This window comes from Dendrobates tinctorius, unplaced genomic scaffold, assembly GCF_039654945.1.
Source record: "Dendrobates tinctorius isolate UK_male_01 unplaced genomic scaffold, ASM3965494v1 ptg000093l, whole genome shotgun sequence".
In the NCBI taxonomy this organism is placed as follows: domain Eukaryota; kingdom Metazoa; phylum Chordata; class Amphibia; order Anura; family Dendrobatidae; genus Dendrobates; species Dendrobates tinctorius.
Genome location: NW_027361761.1, coordinates 5770569 through 5788620, shown reverse-complemented (window position 1 = coordinate 5788620; position 18052 = coordinate 5770569). Strand labels below are relative to the sequence as shown.

Below are 18052 nucleotides of genomic sequence, written 5' to 3'. Positions count from 1 at the left end.
CTGAATTCCTGACGTTGCGCCTTAGACAAAACTCTATCACATTGCATAGGTTCAGACGTCTGTTCAACCGGCGGCAACACCTATCGTGTAATCCTGCGTTCACGTAAACGTCGATCAACCTGAATGGCTAAAGACATAGAATCGTCCAGACCAGAGGGAACAGGAAATCCCACCATAGTATCTTTTACGGCTTCTGACAAACCCTTCCGAAAGAGAGCAGCCAAGGCACTATCATTCCAGGTAGTAAGGACCGTCCACTTTCGGAACTTTTGACAGTACAACTCTGCAGATTCTCGACCCTGGTTCAATGCTAACAGGGTCTTTTCAGCCTGATCAATAGCATTGGGTTCGTCGTACAGCAACCCCAAGTCTTGAAAAAATGCGTTCACATTAGTCAGAATAGGGTCATCTGGTTTCAAAGAAAACGCCCAATCCTGGGGATCGCCGCGCAGCAAAGAGATGACAATTTTAACCTGCTGCGTGGAGCTCCCTGACGAGTTAGGCTTCAAAGCAAAAAATAATTTACAATTATTTTTGAAACTCAAAAACTTAGATCGATCCCCAAAAAATACATCAGGTGTGGGGATCTTTGGTTCAACAGCATGTGAACGAGCAAGATAGGCAGAAATTCCTCGCACCTCAGCAGCGAGCTGCTCCACACGATCAGACACTTGTTTTATCTCCATTGAGAGAAAAAAAAAAAATTCCCCCTACGGCCTCAGAGATATAGAGGAAAGAATACACACTTTTTTTTTTTTTAAACACAATTCTTTCCTGCTATTGAGTACCCCTGGATCTGCGGTATGGCGGGTGATTCTGTTATGATTGAGTCACCGCAGGAGGCAAAAACAGAAATGCTAGCTAAGTCCAGAAAACCGGAGAAGTTGGCAACTATCAGATTGCAGACCCCTGAACCTAACAACACAACTAGTAGTAGCCGTGGGGGGTTCCTACGATGACCTAGACCCCTCGATCACAGCCGGAGAGATACATAGGCCTAAAGAAGGAAAGGGGAAATCTAACTGCCCCAGAGCAGACCCCAAAGCAATAGGCAGCCCCCCACATATAATGACGGTGAAGCAAGACGGAAACACTTACACAGACAGAAAGACAGAGTGAGCAAAGATGGGGCCCAAAAACTACCTAGATAGGAACGGATAGGAAAGCTGCTGTCTGCAATCTGCCAAAACCCTATCAAAGACAAAGCCAACCAGCTGATATAAAAATGGCCCTGAAGCAACTAAGCTTCAAAACTAAATCAGCACTCAGGTATTTTCAGAGGACAGAGTTAAAGGAATACTGCACACTCCAGCAGGGAGTGGCAGAATCCAAAAAGCAAGAAAAACAAAAACAAATCTTAAATGCAAATGGCAAAGCAGAAAACTTAGCTTTAGGAGAGCAGGAATCAGACTGGTGTCCAAGAGTCCACAGAGAACTCACCCGCAGGGCAGAAAGGGCGTAGGCAGCCTTATATCCAGTCAGAGACTCCACTCAGCCAATCGTCTTCATTAGTCCCAGGTGCCTGATAATCAGGCTCACTACCTTCCTTCACTAGGATAGGGAGTTCACCAGGCCTCAGAGACGGAGGGGAAAATGAACTCACAACACATACATATCCGCCATCCCATAGTACCGTGCCCATATACCCGTCATACATATCTTCCATCCCATAGTCCAGTGCCCATATACCCATCACACATCCTCCATCCCATAGTCCCATGCCCATATACCCATCATACATATCCACCATCCCATAGTAGAGTGCCCATATACCCATCATACATATCTGCAATCCCATAGTCCCGTGCCCGTATACCCATCACACATCCTCCATCCCATGGTCAACCATTATGACATCATCATGAGCGGGGGTGCTTGCAACCTATGATGACATCAGCGTCGCCATGGCAACCATTATGACATCATAATGAAGGGCGGGGCTTGATACGCACACACTTTTTCGCCATTACGTAGATAGGGGCAAAATTGTTCTGTCTCATCCCTGGTACTTTACTGATATCTCTGTGTATGACCTCCGTTTTGCCTGAGTCCAAGTATTTCTGTATAGTGTCCTGCCATCTCTGAAAGCAGGACGCTATGCCCCGCCCCTTGCAGGACCTACGGTCATGTGACTGCTTGCTAAACTTCAGCGTCCATATGTCCTGTGTATCTGTACTTTCCGGCTGTACCTGACCCCGGGCCCCCCTACAGTGCGGGTGAGTCCCTGCTCAGCGGATGCTGCACGCCGACCTTAACAGGACCGTGACATTATAACTGACCGTTAAGTTTTTGGGTTTTTTTTTTCTTTATCTGCTGAGAAATATGGATCCCATACAATCTCTTGCTGAGCAAATGAAACATCTGAGTCAAATGTTTCAGGGTTTATCTCTGGAGCAGCAAGCTCTGGCTCGTTCTCAGCAGCAGGTTTCTGAGACAGTGTGGGGGGCTTTAGCTGCTGGGTCTCTGGGGGCTGGGGTGAGTGATGTTGTTTTGGTGTCCCTAGAACCACCTGTTAAACTGCCTGATTTCTTTTCTGGGAACAAAAAGGAGTTCAGGGTCTTCATGGAGGGGTGTAAACTCTTCTTTAGCTTGAGGCCACGTTCCTCTGGGGACGAAAGTGAGAAGGTTGGGGTCATTATGTCTCTGTTAAGAGGGTCCCCACAAGCTTGGGCTTTCTCCCTTCCTCCCACTGCCCCTGAGAGAGTGTCTGTGAATGCGGTTTTTGAGGCCCTCGGGCACATATATGATGAGCCGGACCGAGTGCGATTGGCAGAGGACATGGTGATGAGTGTCTGTCAGGGGAAACACTCGGCTAAGTGGTTTTGTACAGAATTCCGCCGCTGGGCCGCAGAGGTCTCTTGGGACGACGACGCACTCCGAGGACTCTTTCACAGAGGCTTGTCAGAGCGGTTACAGGATGCCTTGGCATTACATCCCCCACCTCACTCGAGGACGCCATGACCCAGGCCATCCGGATGGACCGCAGGCTGCGGGCCAGGGGGGTGATGCAGGCAGAGACTCCATTGTTCCCTAGTGGAAAGGAGACTGTTTCTGTGCCCATGGACGTAGGGGCTCTCTCCCTGAAGGAAAAGGAGAGACAACGCCGGAGAGAAAAGCAGTTATGCTTCTACTGCGGTAAAACGGGACATTGGAAAAGGGAGTGTCCTGATTGTCCATCCTCAACCCGGTCGACGGGAAATGACTACATCTGGGTAGTCAGCGGGGAGACTACTCAGACCCTCAGCTACCCTTTTCCTCGTTTTCTAAGGTGTTGCTTCATGTGGAACTGTTAGTGGACGATTGTTGTTTTCCCTCTACAGCTTTTGTGGACTGCGGATCATCCATCAATCTCATTGACTCCCAATTGGTCACACGCTGTAAGATAGGGACAGTTAGACTTAAGGTTACAATCAAAGTGGTGGCCATTGACTCCTCCCCCCTCACTAAAGAAGGAATTCTCTTTATGTCTGACCTGTTTTCACTCAAAGTGGGCGCTACCCATGTGGAAAACTTAAGTTGTTTGGTTCTGGACAATCTACCAGCAGGATTGGTGTTGGGCATGCCCTGGTTACAACGCCATAACCCAGTCATTAACTGGAAAACGGGGGAGATTGTTCAGTGGGGGTTTAATGATTCGATGTTATGTGATAAGTCTGCACTATTGGTTGAACCTGTTAAATCTGTATCTGTGTCATCTGTCGAGCTGGAAGGTATTCCGGAGTACCTGAAAGAATTCGAAGATGTGTTCTCTGAAAGCGAGGCCGAGACGTTGCCACGACATAGACCCTTTGACTGCGCTGTCAAGTTAGTCCCGGGGGCTAAACTGCCTAAAGCCCGTCTGTTTAATTTGTCTGGCCCTGAGCGCTTGGCCATGAAAGATTACATTGCTGAGAGTCTTCGCAAAGGACACACACGTCCCTCAGTCTCACCTGTGGCGGCAGGGATTTTTTTTGTAAAGAAAAAAGATGGTGGTTTACGTCCCTGCCTCGATTTTCGTGAGCTCAACAAGATTACTGTACGTAATACGTTCTCCCTTCCGTTGATTCCCGATTTGTGTAACCAACTTTCAGGGGCAAAATGGTTCTCCAAACTGGATCTTCGGGGGGCATATAATTTGATTAGGGTCCGGGAGGGGGATGAATGGAAAACCGCGTTCTTCACGACTGAGGGACTGTTTGAAAATTTAGTCATGCTGTTTGGTCTTACCAATGTCCCAGCCATATTTCAGAATTTCATCAACGTGGTATTCTCGGATCTCATTGGTCGTTTTGTTGTTATTTTCTTAGACGATATTCTGATATACTCTCCCGACAGTCAATCTCATCTGAATCATGTACAAACCGTTCTCCAAAGACTGAGGGAAAATCATCTGTATGCCAAATTGGAGAAATGTGTGTTTTTTGTTCAAGAATTGTCTTTTTTGGGATTAATTGTGTCCTGTGAGGGTTTTCGCATGGGCCCCAAGAAGGTGCAGGCCATTGCGGATTGGGTGCAACCCCGAGACCTTAAGGGTCTTCAGCGCTTCTTGGGGTTCACCAATTATTACCGCAAATTTATTCGGGGGTTTTCACAGGTGGTCAAACCACTCACAGATCTTATTTGTAAAGGTGCGGATGTGAGAAACTGGTCCTCGCTCGCAAAAGAGGCCTTTGCGACCCTGAAAAGGAGCTTTATGTCTGCTCCCGTGTTAGTACAGCCAGATCCGTCGAAACCATTTGTCGTGGAAGTGGACGCCTCTGAGGTTGGGGTGGGGGCGGTGTTGTCCCAAGGGCCTGCCATTCTAACCAACCTCAGGCCATGTGCGGAAAGACATTACGACGTAGGCAATAGAGAGCTTCTTGCGGTCAAATTGGCATTTGAAGAATGGAGGCACTTTTTGGAGGGGGCCAAAAATTTGTCATACATTGAGTCTGCTAAAAGACTAACGCCCAGACATGCCCATTGGTCACTTTTTTTTCCCGTTTTCAGTTTCCGATTACATTTCGTCCAGGGTCTAAGAATGTCAAGGCTGATGCCTTATCGTGAAGTTTTCAGCCGGTATCGCCCCCTGACCCACCGTCCTCCATTCTTCACCCTGGGGTTGTGATAGCAGAGGTCTCGTCTGAATTGGAACGGGAGATTCAGGGGGCCCAGTCGCGGGCCCCGGCGGCCAAGCCGGTTGGGAAGTTGTTTGTCCCAGAGCAACTTCGCCTGAAACTCTTGCAGGAGTTCCATGAATCCAAGCTGAGTGCTCACCCTGGTATTTCAGCCACGCTTCTGGCGGTGGCTAGGATCTTTTGGTGGCCTACCCTTGGTTCGGACATAAAAAAATTCATTGCTGGTTGTGGGGTCTGCGCTCGTTCTAAAAGCTCTCATAGCCAGCCGGTAGGGGAGCTGATGCCCTTGGCAGTGCCCGAAAGACCATGGACTCACTTATCCATGGATTTTGTTACCAATCTCCCTCCATCTAAGGGTAATACATCAGTATGGGTAGTGGTGGACAGGTTTTCTACGCAGGTTCATTTTGTACCCCTGTCCGCACTACCGTCAGCTGAGACGTTGTCCAGGTTGTTTGCGCAGCATGTGATCCGGTTGCATGGGGTACCCCTGAATGTGGTGTCTGATCGTGGTGTGCAGTTTGTGGCTAAGTTTTGGCGTGCTTTCTGCAAAAAACTAGGGATGTCTCTGTCCTTTTCGTCTGCATACCATCCTGAGAGCAATGGTCAGATGGAGCGCACTAACCAGTCCCTGGAACAGATCCTCAGGTGTCTAACCTCTGCTAGACAGAATGACTGGTGCGATGCACTGCCATTGGCTGAATTTGCCTTCAATAGTAGGGTGAGTCAATCCATGGGTATGACTCCTTTTTTGATCAATTATGGGTTCAGTCCTCATTTTGGTGAGTTTTCTCGTCTGGACTTGGGGTGTCCCGGGGCAGAGGGCTCCCCTCTGTTCAGCGATTATAGAATACGTGGGCAGAAGTTCAGCGGAGTATATCTAGGTCTCAGAGCAGGTATAAGTTTTTCGCGGACAGGAAACGAACACCAGGGCCCTCGTTTCAGGTTGGAGACAAGGTTTGGCTCTCCACGCGAAACATTAAGATGAAGGTTCCTTCAGCCAAGTTGGGGCCCAAATTCATTGGCCCATACAAGATTGTGGAAAAAATCAATCCAGTGGCGTATAGGCTGTGCCTTCCACCCTCTTTCAAGATCCCTAACGTCTTCCACAAATCTCTACTGAAACCTTTTGAAGCAGTCTGGGGAGACTCCGAGTCCGCTGCTCCTCCTGCTTTGGTCGAGGGGCAGGTGGAGTACGAAGTTGGTCATATCGTAGATTCCAGGTTGGTACGGCGGTTGGTACAGTACCTGGTTCATTGGAAGGGGTATGGACCGGAAGATAGGTCCTGGGTACCGGCCCGTTTGATGCATGCTGATCGCCTGGTGCGGGCTTTCCATGCTAAGTACCCAGGCAAACCTGGGGGTCCAGAGGCCCCCCGTTGAGAGGGGGGTACTGTCATGATCTCAGTGCGGGTTTGACTCGCACACGTGGGGTTAATGTCTGGAACCAGTGCTGATGACTGGCATTTCTGTGGTTAAAGGTTTTGATCCCAGTGCAGGCTTACCTGCACACCTGGGGCTATGACTGTAGCCTCTCCCTGGTTCTGGGAGAGGCTTCTTATAGCCTCAGGATGCTCCCATCCCCGTCAGTTATACTTTCGCCCTTGGCATTGTGTGGTGACCCCTGAGTGTGTTTGTGCTGTGTTCTGGTTGCTTGATTCTCTGTGTACGACTCGGTCTGTTCTATGGATATTGCTTTGGACTCTGCTTGGTCTGTTTGGTTTTGACTTCTGCTTGGCCCTGACTATCCGTTCTTTCTCATCCCTGGTACTTTACTGATATCTCTGTGTATGACCTCCGTTTTGCCTGACTCTGAGTATTTCTGCATAGTGTCCTGCCATCTCTGAAAGCAGGATGCTAAGCCCCGCCCCCTTGCAGTCACATGACCGGAGGTCCTGTGACTGCTTGCTAAACTTCAGCGTCCACAGGTCCTGTGTATCTGTACTTTCCAGCTGTACCTGACCCCGGGCCCCCTACAGTGCGGGTGAGTCCTTGCTCAGCGGAGGCTGCACGCCGGCGCTGACAGGATCCTGACAGGGCTGCATTATATTCTATGGGGGGCTGCAATATACTCTGAGGGGCTGCCATATATTCTATGGAGGGGCTGCATTATACTATATGAGGGGGGCTGCATTATATTCTATGGGGGTTACATTATATTCTGTGAAGTGGCTGCATTATACTTTGTGGGATAGCTTCATTATGCTCTAAGGGGTGGCTGCATTATACTTTAAGAGGGGGGCTTCATTATATTCTATGGTGGGTTACATTATATTGTATGGCGAGGCTACATTATACTCTGAGGTGGCTGCATTATGCTCTATGGGGTGGCTGCATTATACTATATGTGGGCTGCATTATACTGTATCGAGGACTATTGGGAATACATTATATGAAGAACTATGGGGTGCATTATATTATGGGAAGTGAATTGTACTACATGGATGACTATGGCGGTGCATTATACTATATGTAGCACTATGAGGAGTGTATTATACTATATGGAGGACTGAGTGTATTTTAATATATGAAGGACTATGAGGCGTCTATTATAAAATATGGAGGCACATTATATTATATGGAGGACTATGGGGAAGATTATTATTATTATTATTATTATTATTATTATTATTATTATTTATTGTTATAGCGCCATTTATTCCATGGCGCTTTACATGTGAGGGGTATACATAAAAACAAGTACAATAATCTTAAACAGTACAAGTCATAACTGGTACAGGAGGAGAGAGGACCCTGCCCGCGAGGGCTCACAATCTTCAAGGGATGGGTGATAATACAGTAGGCGGGGGTAGAGCTGGTCGTGCAGCGGTTTGGTCGATCGGTGGTTACTGCAGGTTATAGGCTTGGTTTTGACTTCTGCTTGGCCCTGACTATCCGTTCTTTCTCATCCCTGGTACTTTACTGATATCTCTGTGTATGACCTCCGTTTTGCCTGACTCTGAGTATTTCTGCATAGTGTCCTGCCATCTCTGAAAGCAGGATGCTAAGCCCCGCCCCCTTGCAGTCACATGACCGGAGGTCCTTATATTATATTATATATATATATATAAGATTATATTATATGGAGGACTATGGGGTGTAAACTGTAGATGTGCTGCTGATAACATGATACTGTATGGTGATCTGTTAGTGATCCATTAGTGATTGTTCTGGCCCCATCATTCTTTCTCAGATGGTGGAAAGAGGCCTGGGAAACCAGTGTTGAATGTATTGTCGATCACACTCATTTATCGTCCTGAACTCAGCGCATGTAACTACAACCGAAATGCTTCTGTGTGATGTGCAATATGTCAGCATTTGGAGCCCCATTTTAAACTTTGCCTAGGGCCCCACTTTGCCTAAAACCGGCCCGGGTGACAATATATCATTTCTTCCACAGGGACAGTGTCTTGTACAAGCCGATATATGAAAGTCGTAAAAGTCCACGTTCCAGCAGAGATCTCCGCACAATTCAGTGTCCATCTCCCAGGTCCAATGACTACCAAGGAACTTTCAGGTAAAAGGATCTGCATGGAGATTTAGTGGTGGTCCTTTATGTGATATATGCCGTGATAGGGATGACATAGGGGATGGGGAAGGTGACACACAATAATTATAACAGACATATAGCTGTAAGTATACCACTATCAAATGCAGGTGAATAAACTACCACCAAAAAGTCTAATCCTTAAAATTCACTCTTTATTAAATACAAATAATGAATATACACCAGAAGGAACTACTGGACACCAAGTAAATGAGGACAGGGTGTTACCATATCACCACACAATAAAGGGTTGAACCATCCATTATTGAAATATTAGTTTTACCTTAAAGGCCTTTGCAAGTGGCAATCCTTAAAAGAAAGTGCAATGTGCTAATAACTCCATAAGGCCCTGTGCACACGCTGCGGACTCTGCTGCGGATCAGCTGTGGATTTGGCCTCTGCGGATCCGCAGCAGTTCTGCAGACAGTGTACAGGACCATGTGAGTCAATGGTATTGCAAATCCGCAGTGCACACACTGCAGATTATTCACTGCGGAAAAGCTGCGGTTTTGAATCCGCAGAAAGAATTGACGTGAATTCTTTCTGCGGATTCCGCTGCAGTTTGACATCTATTCCATTGTCCAGGTGTCAAACCACAGGGGAAAACCGCTGGCCAATCTGCAGGTAAAGCCGCTGGTCAATTTACCTGCGGTTCTGCACGGAAAAATCCGCAGCAGAATCCGCAGCGTGTGCACATAGCCTAACATGGACTTAAATAACATAAACACAAAAAAGCAACACACGTATCAATTGCATATGAGTCTGTGCAAGTAATGCAAGGTAAATCCACTTATATAGCAGCATTAATAATTGTGCAGCTATGGATCCGCTGATTCACTGCTGACAGTGATACAATGTATGGGCTCCAGAGGAGCTGTGCCTGCTGGGGATCGCTGCTCAGCTAAGTGTGAAAAACATTAATTTTTCTTTATAAAATGAATTAAATGTGTGAGTGGGGCTGCAAATGATGAAAGGGGGGCTGCCAATGATGGAGGGAGGCTGCCAATGATGGAGGGGGGCTGCCAATGACGGAGGGGGTACTGCAGTACAAATGATGGGGGGCTGCAAATGATGGAGGGGGGGCTGCAAATGATGAAAGCGGGGCTGCCAATGATGATGGGGGATACAAATAATGGCGGGGGTGCTGGAAATGATAAACGGGTCTGCAAATGATGGAGGGGGTGCTGCAATTTGCAAATGATGATGGCGGGGGGGCTGCAAATGATGGCGGGGGGGCTGCAAATGATGATGTGAGGGAGGGGACAGGGGACTGCACATGATGAAATGGGAGAATGGGGGACTGCAAATGATGAAGTTAGGGTTGGGGGACAGCAATTGAATTGAAGTTGGGGGATGGGAGAGCAAATGATGTATTGAATGTGGGGGGAGATCAGTTGAGAATGAATAGAGGGTGGGAGAGAGAGAAGACATGACAATGAATTGGGGTGGAAGGGGCATGTAAATATAATGAATCGAGGGGAGCGGGAGGCACATAGTGGGGGACATTGAGAATGCAGTGACTGGTAATGAACTGGAGGAAGAGTACAGGGACTAATTAACCCCTTCACGTCCAGTGACACAGCGTATACGTCATGAAAGTCGGTGCCAATCCGACCAATGACGCATATGCTGTGTCATGAGTTTAAAGCCCCCTGCGGGTCGGGTGACCGGGGTCACTAAAAGGTCACCCGACCCGCAGATATAGCGGGCTTTGTACTTCACCACAGGGGTCGTGGCTTTGCCCCCAAGTGGCTACGATCGCTCTGATTGGCTGTTAAAAGTGAAACAGACAATCAGAGCGATAGTAATATTTCATCAATGAAAATTGATGAAATATTACAATCCAGCCATGGCCGATGCTGCAGTAGCATCGGACATGGCCGGAAAAAGTTACCTGACCCCCCCACACACTGGCTGGTGGGGGGCGATCGGCCCCCGCCACTGAATGACAGCGGCGATGTGCCGCTGCTGTCATCATCTGCCCCCCGCCTTCCTTGTGCTCCCCCCTGCTGTCCGATGACCCCCCTCCTAACCCCCGGTGCTTACCGAGTGCCGCTGTCGCTCCCGGTGTCCCGCGCTCCCGGATCATGGGTGCCGCCATCTTGGAAAATGGGCGCAAGCGCACTGCGCCTGCCCGAATCTGCCGGCTGCAGATTCAATTCATTCATTTTGATCACTCTCACAGTGATCAAAAGGAAATAAAAAGAAATAAACCCCCCCTGTATCACCCCCATAGGTAGGCACTTAAGATAAAATAAAGAAAATGTTTTTATTTTTATTTTTCCGTTAGGGTTAGGGCTAGGGTTAGGGCTACGGTTAGGGTTACGGTTGGAATTAGGGTTAGGGTGGAATTATGGTTAGGGTTGGAATTAGGGTTTGGGTGGAATTAAGGTTTGGGTGGAATTAGGGTTAGGGTTAGAATTAGAGTTAGGGTTGGAATTAGGGCTAAGATTAGGGTTAGACTTGTGGTTAGGGTTATAGTTAGGGTTGGGATTAGGGTTAGGGGTGTGTTGGAGTTAGGGTTGTGGTTAGGGGTGTGTTGAGGTTAGGGATGGAGTTAGAATTGAGGGGTTTCCACTGTTTAGGCACATCAGGGGGTCTCCAAACGAGACATGGTGCCACCATTGATTCCAGCCAATTTTGCGTTCAAAAAGTCAAACGGTGCTCCCTCCCTTCCAAGCCCCGACGTGTGCCCAAACAGTGGTTTACCCCAATATATGGGATATCAGCGTACTCAGGACAAACTGCACAACAACTTTGGGGGTCTAAGTTCTCCTGTTACCCTTGGGAAAATAAAAAATTGGGGGCTAAAATATTATTTTTGCGGGAAAAAAATGTTTTTTTTATTTTCACGTCTCTGCGTTATAAACTTCTGTGAAGCACTTGGGGGTTGAAAGTGCTCACCAGACTTCTAGATAAGTTCCTTGGAAGGTCTAGTTTCCAAAATGGGGTCACCTGTGGGGGGTTTCTACTGTTTAGGCACATCAGGGGCTCTGCAAACATAACGACGACCGCAGACCATTCCATCAAAGTCAGCATTTCAAAATGTCACTACTTCCATTCCGAGCCCTGACGTGTGCCCAAACAATGGTTCCCCCCCCACATATGGGGTACCAGTGTACTCAGGACAAATTGGACAACAACTTTTGGGGTCCAATTTCTCCTGTTACCCTTGTGGAAAAAAACAATTGTGGGCTAAAAATCATTTTTTGGAGGAAAAAAATTATTTTTTTATTTTCACGGCTCTGCGTTATAAACTTCTGTGAAGCACTTGGGCGTTCAAGGTGCTCACCACACATCTAGATATGTTCCTTGGGGGGTCTAGTTTCCAAAATGGTGTCACTTGTGGGGGGTTTCCACAGTTTAAGTACTTCAGGGGCTCTGCAAATGTAACATGACGCCCGCAGACCATTCCATCAAAGTCAGCATTTCAAAGTGTCACTACTTCCCTTCCGAGCCGCGACGTGTGCCCAAACAGTGGTCCCCCCCCACATATGGGGTACCAGTGTACTCAGGACAAACTGGACAACAACTTTAGCTGTCCAATTTGTCCTGTTACCCTTGTGAAAATAAAAAATTGCGGACTAAAAAATAATTTTTTGAGGAAAAAATATTTTTTATTTTCACCACTCTGCTTTATAAACTTCTGTGAAGCACCTGGGGCTTCAAAGTGCTCACTATGCATCTAGATAAGTTCCTTAGGGGGTCTAGTTTCCAAAATGGGGTAATTTGTGGGGGCGATCCAAAGTTTAGGCACATATAGTTGTGGCCAAAAGTATTGACATCCCTGCAATTCTGTCAGATAATACTCAGTTTCTTCCTGAAAATGATTGCAAACACAAATTCTTTGGTATTATTATCTTCATTTAATTTGTCTTAAATGAAAAAACACAAAAGAGAATGAAGCAAAAAGCAAAAAATTGATCATTTCGCACAAAACTCGAAAAATGAGCCAAACAAAAGTATTGGCACCCTCAGCCTAATACTTGCTTGCACAAACTTTAGCCAAAATAACTGCGACTAACCGCTTCCGGTAGCCATCAATGAGTTTCTTACAATGCTCTGCTGGAATTTTAGACCATTCTTCTTTGGCAAACTGCTCCAGGTCCCTGATATTAGAAGGGTGCCTTCTCCAAACTGCCATTTTTAGATCTCTCCACTGGTGTTCTATGGGATTCAAGTCTGGACTCATTGCTGGCCACCTTAGAAGTCTCCAGTGCTTTCTCTCAAACCATTTTCTAGTGCTTTTTGAAGTGTGTTTTGGGTCATTGTCCTGCTGGAAGACCCATGACCTCTGAGGGAGACACAGTTTTCTCACACTGGGCCATACATTATGCTGCAAAGTTTGATGGTAGTCTTCAGACTTCATAATGCCATGCACACGGTCAAGCAGTCCAGTGCCAGAGGCAGCAAAGTAACCCCAAAACATCAGGGAACCTCCGCCATGTTTGACTGTAGGGACCGTGTTCTTTTCTTTGGATGCCTCTTTTTTAATCCTGTAAACTCTATGTTGATACATTTGCCCACAAAGCTCTACTTTTGTCTCATCTGACCAGAGAACATTCTTCCAAAACGTTTTAGGCTTTTTAAGGTAAGTTTTGGCAAACTCCAGCCTGGCTTTTTTATGTCTCGGGGTAAGAAGTGGGGTCTTCCTGGGTCTCCTACCATACAGTCCCTTTTCATTCAGACGCCGACGGATAGTACTGTGAAGGGTTAATACTAAAATCAGAGCTGAAGTTTCATTTTATCCATTCTCTGAAGGTTTAGTTTCTTCATTTTTGTTGCTGTAAGATAAATTTTTATAATTGGCATGGGCTGTCATGAAACCAGACTGTTCCCATCTGTACAAGATAAGGGAGGCAGGAGTGTAAAACTTTGAAGAATATGCCATTATACTACTCTCTATTTGGATACGGACATATATGTAGTTTCCGGTTTCCTTGCAATATTATTGGCTTATAAAGTGAAATGATGCTATGGGTACTTGAGAACCTTGCATAATTAAGCAAAAGATTATAAAAGATGTGACTAAAATAAAGGGGCTTAGTGATCTGCCTCGATCCTCCCGTACAGAGACCCCAGTCTGCGTGTGGTCATTTGAGTTGCTAGCAACACTGGAATAATTTGGACATCACTGGCTCGACCGTGAAGGGTTAATTTAGCCCTCCCAAAATAGCTACCTCGACAGTACGGGTTGGCACTGTTGTACCCTCGGACTGCAGGGCAGCTTGAACTTGTTTGGATGTTAGTCGAGGTTCTTTATCCAACATCCGCACAATCTTGCGTTGAAATCTCTTGTCAATTTTTCTGTTCCGTCCACATCTAGGGAGGTTAGCCACAGTGCCATGGGCTTTACACTTCTTGATGACACTGCACACGGTAGACACAGGAACATTCAGGTCTTTGGAGATGGACTTGTAGCCTTGAGATTGCTCATGCTTCCTCACAATTTGGTTTCTCAAGTCCTCAGACAGTTCTTTGGTCTTCTTTCTTTTCTCCATGCTCAATGTGGTACACACAAGGACACAGGACAGAGGTTGAGTCAACTTTAATCCATGTCAACTGGCTGCAAGTGTGATTTAGTTATTGCCAACACCTGTTAGGTGCCACAGGTAAGTTACAGGTGCTGTTAATTACACAAATTAGAGAAGCATCACATGATTTTTCGAACAGTGCCAATACTTTTATCCACCCTCTTTTTTATGTTTGGTGTGGAATTATATCCAATTTGGCTTTAGGACAATTCTTTTTGTGTTTTTTCATTTAAGACAAATTAAATGAAGATAATAATACCAAAGAATTTGTGTTTGCAATCATTTTCAGGAAGAAACTGAGTATTATCTGACAGAATTGCAGGGGTGTCAATACTTTTGGCCACAACTGTAAGGACTCTCCAAACACGACATGGTGTCCGCTAACGATTGGAGCAAATTTTCCTTTCAAAAAGTCAAATGGTGCTCTTTCCCTTCTGAGCCCTGCTGTGCGCCCAAACAGTGGTCCCCCCCCACATATGAGGTACCAGCGTACTCAGGACAAACTGGACAACAACTTTTGCGGTCCAATTTATCATGTTAGCCATGTGAAAATAAAAAATAGCGTGCTAAAAAATCATTTTTGAGGAAAAAAAAATGATTTTTTTATTTTCACTGCTCTGCGTTATAAACTTTTGTGAAGAACTTGGAGGTTCAAAGTGCTCACTACACATCTAGATAAGTTCCTTAAGGGGTCTAGTTTCCAAAATGGTGTCACCTGTGGGGGATTTACACTGTTTAGGCACACAGAGTCTCTCCAAATGCGACATGGTGTCCGATAACGATTGGAGCTAATTCCCAAAAAGTCAAATGGTGCTCCTTCCCTTCCGGACCCTGCTGTGCGCCCAAACAGTGGTTTATGACCACATACGAGGTATCGGTGTACTCAGGAGAAATTGCCCCACAAATATTAGGATCCATTTTATCCTGTTGCCCATGTGAAAATGAAAAAATTGAGGCTAAAAGAAAATTTTTGTGAAAAAAAAAGTACTTTTTTTTACAGATCAATTTGTGAAGCACCTCGGGCTTCAAAGTGATCACTATGCATCTAGATAAGTTCCTTGGGGGGTCTAGTTTCCAAAATTGGGTCACTTGTGGGAGAGCTCCAATGTTGAGGCACACAGGGACTCTCCAAACGCGACATGGCAACTGCTAAATATTCCAGCATATTTTCTATTCAAAAAGTCAAATGGCGCTCCTTCCCGTCCGAGCCCTGCCGTGCACCCAAACAGTGGTTTATGACCACATATGAGGTATCGGTGTACTCAGGAGAAATTGCCCAACAAATTTTAGGATCCATTTTATCCTGATGCCCATGTGAAAATGAAAAAATTGATGATGAAAGAAAATTTTTGTTGGAAAAATTAAAATGTCCATTTTTTCCTTCCACGTTGCTTTAGTTCCTGTGAAGCACCTGAAGGGTTAATAATCTTCTTGAATGTAGTTTTGAGCACCTTGAGGGGTGTAGTTTTTAGAATGGCGTCACTTTTGGGTATTTTCTGCCATATAGACCCCTCAAAGTGACTTCAAATGTGATGTGGTCCCTAAAAAAAATGGTTTTGTATATTTTGTTGTAAAAATGAGAAATCGCTGGTCAACTTTTATCCCTTATAACTTCCAAACAAAAAAAGAGTTTTGTTTCCAAAATTGTGCTGATGTAAAGTAGACATATGGGAAATGTTGTTTAGTAACTATTTTGTGTCACATAACTCTCTGGTTTAACAGAATAAAAATTCAAAATTTGAAAATTGCAAAATGTTCAAAATTTTCACCAAATTTCTGATTTTTTCACAAATAAACGCAAAAATTATCGACCTAAATTTACCGCTAACATGAAGCCAAATATGTCACGAAAAAACAATCTCAGAATCGCTAGGACACTGGTCAGAATTGCAAAAAATGGCCTGGTCATTAAGGTCAAAATAGGCTTGGTCATGAAGGGGTTAATGTATATATTTATTAGGAGGGGAAATTGCTATTTATTGTTGGTGGGGGCGCAGTGGTGAATTATAATTTATATTTGGAATGGTGGATTGCATAATAACTAATTATATATTAATGCTGGGTGCACGTCTGTATTTAGATGTGTAGTGTAGAAGAAAGGGAAAAGTGGGGAATGTGCTCTGGAAGCGGTGCTCTAGGTAACTGTGTTATTTTACGCAGAGACGAGTCCTGACTGAAAAAAATGATGGCGGTCTGTGCTGGATGAAAAAAGAAAAGCAAAGATGAGGGACTTCAGCTAGAGACGTCACTGGTGAGTCAGTGTGTTATCTGTACACTGACACTATATACTATAATCTGTTCACTGTACACTATATACAGAGCGTCTTTGTATAATGTCACTGGTAATCACTGTATTACCTGTACACTGACACTATATATAGACCTCCTATGTATACTGTCACTGGAGATCTCTGTATTACCTGTACACTGGCACTATATACAGAGCTCCTGTGTATAATGTCACCGGTGATCACTGTATTACCTGTACACTATACACTATATACAGAGCTCCTGTGTATAATATCACTGATGATCCCTGTGTTACATGTACACTGACACTATATACAGAGCTCCTGTGTACAATGTCTCCGGTGATCACTGTGTTACCTGTGAACTGACTCGATATACAAAGCTCCTGTGTATAATGTCACTGGTGATCGCTGTATTACCTGTACACTATACACTATATACAGAGCTCCTGTGTATAATGGCATTGGTGATCGCTGTATTAACTGTACACTATACACTATATCCAGAGCTCCTGTGTATAATGGCATTAGTGTTGTGTTTTTTTTATTAATGATTAGTATTGTAGTATTCGGTCACAATGTGGTGGTAGTATGTGATCTGGTTATGGTTATGATGTGGCCATATTTCTCCCTGTATGTGGTATTATTTGGTGACTATGTAATGGTAATATGTGGTCTGGTCATGGTGTGGAGGTATTTGTTCCTTGTATATGGTATTATACGGTAACTATATCAGTTATGGTACCATATCTAAGCAGTAACCTTGGTTCTGGTACAGTATCAATGTAGTAATCTAGATTCTGGTACAATATGTATGCCGTAAGCTTGGTTCTGCTTCCGTACTTTGTAGTAGACATAGTAAGCTCCGTTCTGCTCCCATATCTCTGTAGTAAGCTCTGTTCTGCTCCCATATCTCTGTAGTAAGCTCCGTTCTGTTCCCATATCTCTGTAGTAAGCTCAGTTCTTTTCCTATATCTCTGTAGTAAGCTCCAGTCAGTTTCCATATCTACGTAGCAATCTAGGCTCCGGTCTTGTGTCTATGTAGTCAGCTTGCTTCTGTTACATTATCTAAGTAGGCAGCAAGCTTGGTTCTGCTCCCATATATATGCAGCAAGCTCTGTTCTGTTCTCATATCTATGTACCAGCCTGTTTTTAAAGCCTGTTATCTCTGCTGCTTTAATGCAGCAGCCAGAGATAAGCAGGGCAAAAGCACCGCAACTGGAGGGCCACTGCCTTGTGATTGCCCCCCAGGCTGAAAAGTGCCAGCAAGCCCCTGGGTTCAGGTCTGGAGATTGGGCTGGCCATGACAGGGATTTGATGTGGTGGTCCTTCATCCACACATTGATTGACCTAGCTGTGTGGCATGGCACATTGTCCTGCTGGAAAAACCAGTCCTCAGAGTTGGGGAACATTGCCTGAGCAGAAGGAATCAACTGTTTTTCCAGGATAACCCTGTATGCGGCTTGATTCATAAATCCTTCGCAAAGAATAACCTGCCCAATTCCAGCCTTGCTAAAGTATCCCCAGATCATCACCGATCCTCCACCAAATTTTACAGTGGGTGCAAGACACTGCGGCTTGTACGCCTCTCCAGGTCTCCATCTAACCATTAGATGGCCAGGTGTT

The 18052-nt window shown here is 45.5% G+C and overlaps 1 long non-coding RNA gene across 2 annotated transcripts in view; it reads left to right on the top strand.

Annotated features, from left to right (window-relative positions):
• Positions 1 to 18052, top strand: part of LOC141098532 (uncharacterized) — a 62984-nt gene that overhangs the window by 13520 nt on the left and 31412 nt on the right. For both annotated transcript variants that reach the window (XR_012234277.1, XR_012234276.1), the window contains exons 2-3: positions 8497 to 8613; positions 16338 to 16428. This is a non-coding gene — a long non-coding RNA (uncharacterized lncRNA). The remainder of the gene's footprint in view (positions 1 to 8496; positions 8614 to 16337; positions 16429 to 18052) is intronic.